This window comes from Gigantopelta aegis, chromosome 8 (assembly GCF_016097555.1).
Source record: "Gigantopelta aegis isolate Gae_Host chromosome 8, Gae_host_genome, whole genome shotgun sequence".
NCBI lineage: Eukaryota > Metazoa > Mollusca > Gastropoda > Neomphalida > Peltospiridae > Gigantopelta > Gigantopelta aegis.
In genome coordinates this window covers 31006206-31019842 of record NC_054706.1, presented here as the reverse complement: position 1 = coordinate 31019842, position 13637 = coordinate 31006206, and positions in this window count along the sequence as shown.

Genomic DNA, 13637 nt, shown 5'->3' with positions numbered 1-13637 from the left:
TATTTTAACATTCTTTTAAGTAAATGTCAGCAGTTAGCTTGGTTGCAATACCAAGCTGTGCACCTATTCACCATTCACTACTAACATTCTTTCCTTTGTTAGATCTTTTCTGTAGCTTGGGTGTTGATTAACATCCAAGGTAAAATATTTAGAAGTTTTAGGATCTGGGCACTTTCAACTCAGATATTCAAACGAGACAGTTGTCAGCATTTTGTGGTTTGCAAGAATTAAAATTTAATAAGGTTAGTAAATGTCTTATAAGTGTTCAACTAAATACTATCATAATATTAAATAGTTTATATTGTGAAAGTTAGTTGTTTTAATATATAAATCCAAATAGACTTTATGTGATATTGTTAAATGAAATAATTGTTAAGTAAATGAAACATTTAAAGATGTGTGCGCGTGTGTGCATGCGTGCGTGTGTTCAAAAAGTATATAAAAATGTTATATATTATGGTAAGTAAGTGAAGTGGGTAGTGTGTTTGTTTTATAAATCATTATGTATATAATACTTATCTTTATTCTATATCGTATAGATAATATTTATTAATAGATGTCCATGTGTTTATGGTATGTTATTATTGTATAGGCATATTTGAATGTGAGTATATGATATTTGTGTATAACTGATTGGTTATGTACATTATGTTACTGATTATATTTATCAGGATTACCGTGTAGTATAATTCTGGTCAATGTGTTAACTCTTAATGTGTATTGGAGATATTTAATATGATTAATATATGCATTAATTATCATGCATATGTTCACATGTATGTGTAGATTTGTTTCTTTTACATAGTATTTATTATTGTATTATGTTTATATTTTAGGGCATGATTTGATGACATGATGTTTTGATAACTATGTGAATAAACAAGCATCCAAAAGAACCTGCAGTTTGTGTCATAACAATACGGACAAAATCCACCTGCTACACCACTACACTAGAAAACAACTACAATAACACACCACTACCTTCACACAACACTACCCTCACACACTACTACCCTAACATACCACTACACTGGAACACAACTACAACAACACACCGTTACCTTCACACAACACTACCCTCACACACTACTACCCTAACATACCACTACACTAGAACACAACTACAATCATACACCACTACCTGCACACAACACTACCCTCACACACTACTACCCTAACATACCACTACACTAGAACACAACTACAATAACACACCACTACCTTCACACAACACTACCCTCACACACTACTACCCTAACATACCACTACACTAGAACACAACTACAACAACACACCACTACCTTCACACAACACTGCCCTCACACACTACTACCCTAACATACCAATATACTAGAACACAACTACAACAACACACCACTACCTTCACACAACACTACCCTAACACACCAATATACTAGAACACAACTGCAATAATAAACCACTACCCTTAGACACTACTAACCTAACACATCACTACCCTTACACACCACTAACCTAACACATCACTAGCCTTATAGACCACAACCCTAACATACCACTATCGTAACACATCACTACACTCACACACCATAAACCCTAACTCACCACTACCTTCACAAAACAATATACTCAAACATCACCACCCTCACATACCACTACCCTTATACACAAACACACCTTTTGAAAAACAAACATCAAACTGCTAAAGCGAGTGAAAACCAAGCATTTATTAATGTATGAAGTAATTGGTAGGCTACATGTAAATGCAGACATATGTTGCAAAAATTAATCAATAAACCAATCATGTTTTCTTATGTTGATTGGTTCATTAGTGTAGTTCGACTTCTTTTCCCTTTCAGGAATGTATACACTGATGCAGACCATTTGATTTTTTAATTACAATATGTACTATTCAAATAATGTGATGCACACAATTATATATATATACCTTTCAGTGTTAGATGGCTTGATGAACGTGCAGCTAAACATATATAAGAATCAACTTATCTTGAATTTCATTATTATGTACAACGAATGTGATTAGGATAATTGGAATGGGGAAAAAAAACACTGGTTCCGAGGAGGTGGTGGTTCATGAACTACGACCCAAGCATCTCAGGTGTGCACTACTGATTCATATTATTAAAACATTTTTAAAAAAATAAATAACTCGTGAAACGTAGACCTACAATTACTTCAATTGATAGTGTTAGTTGGGACATTGACATTCACGTGGCATTTTTAATTCAACAATTATGCAACATTTTGTTACACGTCATTTGACCTAGCGCTACAAGTTACGAACGGCTCTGACGGCGTTACGTCATTGATCTAGAACGGCCCCAATATTGTTTATAACAAAATATACAAACTCTGAAAAAAAATCTGTCATTACAAAGGATTTTATTCCAAACGTGGGATGCCATAATACATACATATAATTTTAAAAAAAAACATAATTTTACACACCATCATCAATGCGTAATAAGTTGTCAAGTAGACAAGCGTGTGCGTGCAGAATTCCAAGAGTAAAAATAATCTGACCCCGATACCTCCAAAAATTGGTCAATATGCCACAGAGTACTGCGCATCAAATCATGTTCCAGGCTGTGACTTTATAACTAACGAAACACAAATTAAATAATCGGAAATGATTGTTGATTACTGTTACTATAGTGTGTACATATATACATATTTAAATAACTTGCATATTCATTAATCTCTGGCTGAAATACATATATTTAAATGACGTTTTATTTGATTTTTTTTGTTTAAAGATAAAAAAAGAAGAGAAAAATAATAGATACGTTAAAATAAAATACCTAGGCTTATTCCTACATACCTACTGTCATTTCTTTTCCTTCTTTTTTATTATTCTGTCTAAATTTCATTTTTGAAAAAACCCCACAAAAAAACCCAACAAAGTATAAGATTAACACGATTGCCATTTTCGGGACTCACGTAAGCTTTGTAGGCTAACAGTTATGAAACTAATCGAGACAATTTACCGACTTCGCTGATTTCCGTAACGAGTTCATTTGTGTAGGCTACAGAAGCCACTACTAGTATTTAATTCAATCCCTTTTCTCTTTTTGTCATAACTATAGAACAGTATAAATGAGTTATCCTTATCAGACGTTGTGACCTATTACCTTACAAAAGTGGACTCTTTCCAATTAATAATAAATTAAATAGGCAAAGAAGTTTTGATCGGATTGGTACGTTTTCGAAGATGTCTATTAAACCTTAGCCTGAGTACTCTGACTGTAAGAGAGCTAGACGGACATTTAGACATAAATACGCTCTTGTTACGGTCAGAGGACCAAGCTATTAATTTTTGGCAACACCGCCAACCAATACACTGATATACAAATCCCTAGCATAAACAACTGTAGCAGAGTCATTTTATTGTACATAAGATATTTTAACATTCTTTTAAGTAAATGTCAGCAGTTTAGCTGGTTGCAATACCAAGCTGTGCACCTATTCACCATTCACTACTAACATTCTTTCCTTTGTTAGATCTTTTCTGTAGCTTGGGTGTTGATTAACATCCAAGGTAAAATATTTAGAAGTTTTAGGATCTGGGCACTTTCAACTCAGATATTCAAACGAGACAGTTGTCAGCATTTTGTGGTTTGCAAGAATTAAAATTAATAAGGTTAGTAAATGTCTTATAAGTGTTCAACTAAATACTATCATAATATTAAATAGTTTATATTGTGAAAGTTAGTTGTTTTAATATATAAATCCAAATAGACTTTATGTGATATTGTTAAATGAAATAATTGTTAAGTAAATGAAACATTTAAAGATGTGTGCGCGTGTGTGCATGCGTGCGTGTGTTCAAAAAGTATATAAAAATGTTATATATTATGGTAAGTAAGTGAAGTGGGTAGTGTGTTTGTTTTTATAAATCATTATGTATATAATACTTATCTTTATTCTATATCGTATAGATAATATTTATTAATAGATGTCCATGTGTTTATGGTATGTTATTATTGTATAGGCATATTTGAATGTGAGTATATGATATTTGTGTATAACTGATTGGTTATGTACATTATGTTACTGATTATATTTATCAGGATTACCGTGTAGTATAATTCTGGTCAATGTGTTAACTCTTAATGTGTATTGGAGATATTTAATATGATTAATATATGCATTAATTATCATGCATATGTTCACATGTATGTGTAGATTTGTTTCTTTTACATAGTATTTATTATTGTATTATGTTTATATTTTAGGGCATGATTTGATGACATGATGTTTTGATAACTATGTGAATAAACAAGCATCCAAAAGAACCTGCAGTTTGTGTCATAATACAATACGGACAAAATCCACCTGCTACACCCCTACACTACCCTACAAACTACCCTAACTACAATAACACACCACTACCTTCACACAACACTACCCTCACACACTACTACCCTAACATACCACTACACTGGAACAACAAATCTACACCACTACCTGCACACAACACACCCTCACACACTACCCCTTCACACAACACTACCCTCACACACACTACTACCCTAACCAACATACCACTACACTAGAACACACTACAACAACACACCACTACACACAACACTGCCCTCACACACTACTACCCTACATACCAATATACAGAACACAACTAAACACACCACCCTCACACACACTACTACCCACCAATATACATACCACTACCCTAGACACACAACCCTAACATCACTAACACACCACTAACCTTCACACAACCCTAACATACCACTACGTAACTCACACACTCACACACCATAAACCCTAACTCACCACTACCTTCAGAAAACACATACTCAAACACCACCCTCACATACCACTACCCTTATACACAAACACACCTTTTGAAAAACAAACATCAAACTGCTAAAGCGAGTGAAAACCAAGCATTTATTAATGTATGAAGTAATTGGTAGGCTACATGTAAATGCAGACATATGTTGCAAAAATTAATCAATAAACCAATCATGTTTTCTTATGTTGATTGGTTCATTAGTGTAGTTCGACTTCTTTTCCCTTTCAGGAATGTATACACTGATGCAGACCATTTGATTTTTTAATTACAATATGTACTATTCAAATAATGTGATGCACACAATTATATATATATACCTTTTCAGTGTTAGATGGCTTGATGAACGTGCAGCTAAACATATATAAGAATCAACTTATCTTGAATTTCATTATTATGTACAACGAATGTGATTAGGATAATTGGAATGGGGAAAAAAAACACTGGTTCCGAGGAGGTGGTGGTTCATGAACTACGACCCAAGCATCTCAGGTGTGCACTACTGATTCATATTATTAAAACATTTTTAAAAAATAAATAACTCGTGAAACGTAGACCTACAATTACTTCAATTGATAGTGTTAGTTGGGACATTGACATTCACGTGGCATTTTTAATTCAACAATTATGCAACATTTTGTTACACGTCATTTGACCTAGCGCTACAAGTTACGAACGGCTCTGACGGCGTTACGTCATTGATCTAGAACGGCCCCAATATTGTTTATAACAAAATATACAAACTCTGAAAAAAAATCTGTCATTACAAAGGATTTTATTCCAAACGTGGGATGCCATAATACATACATATAATTTTTAAAAAAAAACATAATTTTACACACCATCATCAATGCGTAATAAGTTGTCAAGTAGACAAGCGTGTGCGTGCAGAATTCCAAGAGTAAAAATAATCTGACCCCGATACCTCCAAAAATTGGTCAATATGCCACAGAGTAACAGAGTCTGCGCATCAAATCATGTTCCAGGCTGTGACTTTATAACTAACGAAACACAAATTAAATAATCGGAAATGATTGTTGATTACTGTTACTATAGTGTGTACATATATACATATTTAAATAACTTGCATATTCATTAATCTCTGGCTGAAATACATATATTTAAATGACGTTTTATTTGATTTTTTTTGTTTAAAGATAAAAAAAGAAGAGAAAAATAATAGATACGTTAAAATAAAATACCTAGGCTTATTCCTACATACCTACTGTCATTTCTTTTCCTTCTTTTTTATTATTCTGTCTAAATTTCATTTTTGAAAAAACCCCACAAAAAACCCCAACAAAGTATAAGATTACACGATTGCCATTTTCGGGACCTCACGTAAGCTTTGTAGGCTAACAGTTATGAACTAATCGAGACAATTTTACCGACTTCGCTGATTTCCGTAACGAGTTCATTTGTGTAGGCTACAGAAGCCACTACTAGTATTTAATTCAATCCCTTTTCTCTTTTTGTCATAACTATATGAACAGTATAAATGAGTTATCCTTATCAGACGTTGTGACCTATTACCTTACAAAAGTGGACTCTTTCCAATTAATAATAAATTAAATAGGCAAAGAAGTTTTGATCGGATTGGTACGTTTTCGAAGATGTCTATTAAACCTTAGCCTGAGTACTCTGACTGTAAGAGAGCTAGACGGACATTTAGACATAAATACGCTCTTGTTACGGTCAGAGACCAAGCTATGTAATTTTTTGGCAATCACCGCCAACCAAAAAGTAGTCAAAGATTTCCGCTCTAATACCACAACAATCCTATGTTTGACGTCAAATACGTTTACATCGACAATTTTCAAGTTACTTGATTAAAAAAATGTCAGATATTAATCACTAATACACACACTACAGAAAGAAACCCGACAGCACTCACATTCAGCTAAGCTTCGGCAAACCTATATCGTGACGTTGCGTCACATGATCGCCCACTCGGCCATTCCGTCTTCCAGGGGCCGTCTCATAAACCGACACTCACAAAAAAAAAAGAGTTTGTTTGTTTTAACGACACATCTAGAGCACATTGATTCATTAATCATCGGCTATTGGATGTCAAATATTTTGTAATTTTATCATTAGTAGCAAGTGATCTTTCATAGGCCTATGCACCATCCCACAGACATGATTGCACATACCACGGCCTTTGATATGCCAGAGTGGTACACATGCCAAGCAGACTCGTAGATGAAATACTTTTTTCACCTTGAGAAACGTGAATGTGATATAGTTTCTCTCTCTCTCTCTCTCTCTCTCTCTCTCTCTCTCTCTCTCTCTCTCTCTCTCTCTCTCTCTCTCTCTCTCTCTCTCTCTCTGTGTCTGTGTGTGTGTGTGTGTGTGTGTGTGTGTGTGTGTGTGTGTGTGTGTGTGTGTGTGTGTGTGTGTGTGTGTGTGTGTGTGTGTGTGTGTACACCACTCTCTGTCGCTTTGGTGATTGTCCACAGCCCAGTGGTAAAGCGCTCACTTGATGCGTTGTCGGTCTGGGATCGATTCCCGTCGGTGGGTCCATTGCGCTATTTCTCGCTTCACCCAGTGCACCAGGACTGGTATATCAAAGGCCGTGGTATGTGCTATCCTGTCTGTGGGATGGTGCATATAAAAGATCACTTGCTACTAATGATAAAATGTAGCGGGTTTCCTCTCTAACACTTTATACTTTAAACTTTATATTTTACATACACACATACATACATACATACATACTTACATACATGCATACATACATGCACACACATATACATACATACATACATACATATTATACATATTATACATACATACATACATACGACGTACGTACGTTCATACATACATATTATACATACATGCATACATGCATACATACAAACATACGTATATTTTTTTTGTTTCAACACTATTCAGCAGTTGGGAAACTTTGGGCCTACTTTTTATATACTTTTATAAATTGGTACATTTTCGGCCGGTGTCCACCCAAAATGTCACAATTGGCGTATCTTGGGCAGTTGGGATATTTTGGGTTTCAACAGGAGGTCTTTGTTGTTGTTGCTATTTGTTTGTTTGTTTTTGTTGTAGTTTTCTTGTTTGTTGTTGTTTTTGTTTGTTGTTATTTGTTTGTTTGATTTTTATTATTATTGTTGTTGTTGTTGTTGTTATTTGTTATTGTTCACCGTGGTTAGGCCATCGGTCTGCAGGCTGGTAGGTACTGGGTTCGGATCCCAGTCGAGGCATGGGATTTTTAATACAGATACCGACTCCAAACCCTGGGTGAGTGCTCCGCAAGGCTCAATGGGTAGGTGTAAACCACTTGCACCGACCAGTGATCCATAATTGGTTCAACAAAGGCCATGTTTTGTGCTCTCCTGGCTGTGGGAAGCGCAAATAAAAGATCCCTTGCTACTAATCGGAAAGAGTAGCCCACGAAGTGGCGACAGCGGGTTTCCTCTCAAAATCTGTGTGGTCATTAACCATATGTCTGACGCCATATAACCGTAGTAAATAAAATGTGTTGAGTACGTCGTTAAATAAAGCATTTCTTTCTTTCTTTCTTTGTTATTTGTTTTATTTGTTTGATACTTGTTATTATATTTGTTGTTGTTGTTGCTGTTATTTGTTGGGGGTTTTTGGGTGTTTTTTGTTGTTGTTTGTTTATTTGTTGTTTTTTTTGGGGGGGTGTTTCTCCCGGGCCTGGATCTAGTTTACTCGGTAAGATGCTCACCTGAGGTGTTTGGGTCGAAGAATCGAAAACCCTTCTGAACCTGTTCCCTAATGTAGGTTTGTTCACCACGACTGACATATCAAAGGCTGTGGTATGTGATGTCCTGTCCGAAGGAAAGTATATCAAAAAGATCCCTTGGTGCTAATGAAATTTTTTATTTACTTGCCCCCCCCCCCCCCCCCCCCCCCCCCCCACCCCATCATCTGTATGAAGGACAGCGTGGTGGCGCACAAGTCTGTGGAGCAACCATTAAAACACTACAGAGAAATTCGTAATTGCACCTGTGAAGTGAGTGAAATTCGGTGTATGTGGCTTTACCGCCACCACTACCCCCCCCCCCCCCCCCCCCCCCTCTCTTCCATTCGCATTGCAGAAATGTTTGTCGGATGGGTATGCAGAGATGTTTCGAGGATCAAAGCGAATTTTCGTTAATTTGTTTTTATATTCTCTTTTTAAATATGTTTTCCGGGGGAGCTTGATTCGAACCCAATAGAAATTTCGCTCGCCAAAGTCTAGATCCCTCTCATTCTCAACTGCATATACTTTTAGGTATTCGCGCCTGGTTTCTGGTTCGTCTTAGTACAACTTCGGGTTTATTTTAATCTATTGATTAATAAACGCACAGACCAATACAACAAATGTGTTACTGTTTCTGACGTATTAATATATTGATTTCATAAAGGGAAATAGGACACTTACATCAGGAGAGAGTATGTAGCATGTAGTTTGTAACTTGTTGACATTGAAGACTTGTTTGTGGTAATGCAAAAGTAGTGCTTTTAGTGTGAAATCCATGTTAAATTGCCCAACTTCAAAATGAAGATTTCCAATAGAACGAGTTCTCGTTGGCACTAACAACAGACACCATTGCGAACATACTTTGCATAAGCATTTGTGTTCACTCCAAAACTGAGAACATTTCCGTCTCAATGTTTTTCTATATGACCGCATCTGGCTGTAGTACCTATCTGAACCGTCGCAAAACAAAAATCGAATTCAATTTATTTAATGTTAATTTACACAAAAACATCAATATAAATAGCGTTAAAACCCGTTATATCCTTCTGCCTCTCTCGTTCTCTTTATCTGTATCTCACACACACACACACACACACGAACACACACGCACGCACACATTAGGCTACACACACATACACAAACATGGGGTGTCGATAAATAAACAATCATTCATTCATGCATGCATTCGTTAATTTTCTCATCCAATAGCCAATGATTAATACATAATTGTGCTCTGGTGATGTCGTTAAATGAAACAAACTTTAATCTTCAATGAACATATGACCATTTTCCTGGAAAAAACCACCCCGAAAATCAAGCCATAACCCGCTACAATATCTGAAAACATCACCAATATCTGTTAGTGAAAACCATTCCCCACTTACGTGTCGGACAAATTGTATGCATATTTCTAAGTCTATTCATTTCTTTGTTAGTTCACACCAGAGAGCATTATAACTTCATGGTACTCGGGCTAACGGAACCTGTACGAGCGTGCTTCGACTTACTAAGGGCGGGACGTAGCCCGATGGTAAAGCGCTCGCTCGATGTGCGGTTGGTTGATCGATCCCCGTCAGTGGGCCCATTGGGATATTTCTCGCTCCAGCCAGTGCATTACGACTGGTACATCAAAAGCCGTGGTATCTGCTATCCTGTCTATGGGATGGCGCATATAAAAGATCCCTTGCTGTTAATCGAAAAGAGTAGCCCATGAAGTGGCGACAGCGGGTTTCCTCTCTCATTATCTGTGTTATCCTTAACCATGTGTCCGACGCCATATAACCGTAAATAAAATGTGTTGAGTGCGTCGTTAAATAAAGCATTTCTTCCTTCCATCTGGGGAAAGAGGGTATTGACGTCAGAGTGAGAGTGAGAGTGAGAGTGTGAGAGAGTGAGATAATTTTTAACGTTCATCCAAAACATCGTTGAGTTGCGTCAGAGACATTTGCCATTACCATTATCGAATGAACGATCCAAGGAAACAAGGAAAGAAGGACGGAAGTGTGACACTATTCAATAACCACCGGCCTCGGTGGCGTCGTGGTTAGGCCATCGGTCTACAGGCTGGTAGGTACTGGGTTCGGATCCCAGTCGAGGCATGGGATTTTTAATCCAGATACCGACTCCAAACCCTGAGTGAGTGTTCCGCAAGGCTCAATGGGTAGGTGTAAACCACTTGTACCGACCAGTGATCCATAACTGGTTCAACAAAGGCCATGGTTTGTGCTAATCTGTCTGTGTGAAGCGCAAATAAAAGATCCCTTGCTGCCAATCGGAAGAGTAGCCCATGCAGTGGCGACAGCGGGTTTCCTCTCAAAATCTGTGTGGTCTTTAACCATATGTCTGACGCCATATAACCGTAAATAAAATGTGTTGAGTGCGTCGTTAAATAAAACATTTCTTTCTTTCTATTCAATAACCAGAATTAGTATGACACTATAATATATTAATATGACGCTATGAGATATTTGGCTCGAGACAGTCGGGGAGAACGTGCCACGAACCCAAAATAAAGGGCTATGTAAATCTTAGTTAGCACCGCCATAAGACAGACAGACAGACTGGCAGATAGACAGACAGACAGCTGGACGAAGACGGATGAACCACCGATCATGGCAACTTCAGCATATAAGCCGTCACTGCCTACACCAAGAGAGAGTCGATCCAGCATCCCTGCTGAACGCACCAGCCGACGGACGGTCGCCACCCCCGGGCATCTTTCCCCACCGGAGGTCCTCACTCTGTAGTCCATGGGCCAGATACCGAACCCCCCCCCCCCCCCCCCCTTAGGGATTTTTGGAGACAAGTATTTTTAGATACCTCATTATATATGAATTTAATATCTGCTTGTCTGCAGCAAAAATGTTGGTGGATTAAATAAATATCGCCATTTGAATGGGAGTACCGTTGAACATTTTGTGTCCCAAAAACACTATATTGAACAATTAAATATGGTGATAAAGTTGTCATCCATATACATTTTTAACAAATATAAGGCCAAAATGAATGATATTCATCCTATACTAGAGTTTAATAGTAACAAACCAAATAGCAATGCAATGAATAATGATATACTCATCGGCAAAAGTTAAGCAATGCCTCAAATGCATTATTTTCTATATTTACACATATGTTGGGCTGCTTGAACCTTTTACTATTAAAATTGCACTGTATTTAATATATTGAGGCAGCAATATTCAAATATTGTTCAGTATATCTGCCTATACTATACTCAACAAAATTAATTAAGGTCCAATAGATATTTTAGCATTTTCCTTTAAATATGGGGGAACATACAACTTCTTCCGTTGAAAGTTGTCAACATTGTGGCATGGTCTTAAACTTAATGACTTAAATAACAATTTTGAGGGAACACAATGAAAAAAACAGTCTAAACAAATGTGTAACAAACACTTGCCTAATGCTCATTTCAATATTTTTCATAAGTATGTGAAATACCCAGTGTTTTTTGTGTGTATAACCAGTAAAGGTTTACTGAAACAATATATAGAAGCCATATATAGGGTATTTACTTTCAGTTGGGTGTGTGTACTCAGGTATATATGTAGAGACAACAAAGATAGTCAGAGTACCTCTACCCCTTTAAAGAATTCCATTAAAACACATGCACTTGATTGACCCCTAGATTATTAAAGACCTTAACAGGCACATCAAAGAAATATCAGTATTAAAAAAATACACTGTCTGAGGAAGGAAACACAAACATGACTGTACCTGTATGAAGTAATGACTTAATGTCCTGAACATTAGTGTTGGGAGGAAATCCTGTATGCTGGGTGTGGGTGTCTTCAAGTTACTAGGTGTGGGAATTTCAAATCCATCGGCCATGCTGATTTTCATAATGAACCATCAAAACTATTGGCAGCCACCAATATTCCTGACTATATTTTATTTATAGCCTACTGTAGTTGGAGGTTATAATAGTTGTGATATCTGGAATAATCATGCAGCTTTAACACATTTATTTTTGATCAATTACTGAAAAAAACTATTTTTAAATGACAAAATTACCCAAACATCTATTTTCTTGCATTATTTTCTAATCCGGATGAATACAATATGTACATTAGATGTATTCCTACAATCTGTAATCCAGCATTTTATTTAGCTAGTAACATTAGGTAATACAGCTTTAACAATAAAATAAATTATCAACTTAATCCAAGGCAGATAATCAAATCTGACAAAATTGGTTCTGAATCTAGTATCAACTCAAAATGCTTTTCATGAGAGCTAACTAAGTGATTATTAAGAAAACAAAATGATCTGGAGATCTAAGTATATGTTTAACAACCTTATTGTTATGTACAAATAAGAACAGAAGGCACAATAGTGACAACAAATTGAATTATGTTTTTGGTAAAGTTTTTCTTCAAATTTACTTTAAATTTTGCATAAAACTACAAATTTGTCTAAAATATAACTTAGCACCCTATAAATATGTCAAAATTACAATAAAAATCAACTTCTTTACAAATTTGAGTTTTCAGAATTTCATACATAAAAAATTAACAATTTTAATGGAAACTAAAGACATTAACCCACTATTGGCACATGCTATTTTTAATATAATAATAAATTGCTATTAAAATCTTAGTTCAGGTTGCCTATATATAATACCATATTTAAGAGCAGTTGTATATGGCAAGTCAAATACCATGTAAAAAGAAATTATTGAAATCTTTACAGTATGAATTATAGGCCAAAACCAACTTTTCTTCAGTGCTAACTTTGATTCAAACTCCATTCAGAGCCATGTACAGAGATTATTGTCAAGGTCAAGGTCATTGTGAACTTGCATGATCGAGTGATGGCTAATTAATCAACCAGTATAGTTTAATTAAATAAAATGAAAAAATCATAATATTTTTTATTATGCACTGAATATGTGCTATAGGGTGTATACTACCAAATCAAATCCCATAGACGACAATAGTAACATATGTGGCTAAAACTCCTACCTGCAACATATCAACCGACATAAACGCCACGGATATAAATACTACCACCCCTTGCACTTAAAGTGAATCAGAAAAAAATGGGGGTCACGCTGCTTGTTTCTGAGATAACGGG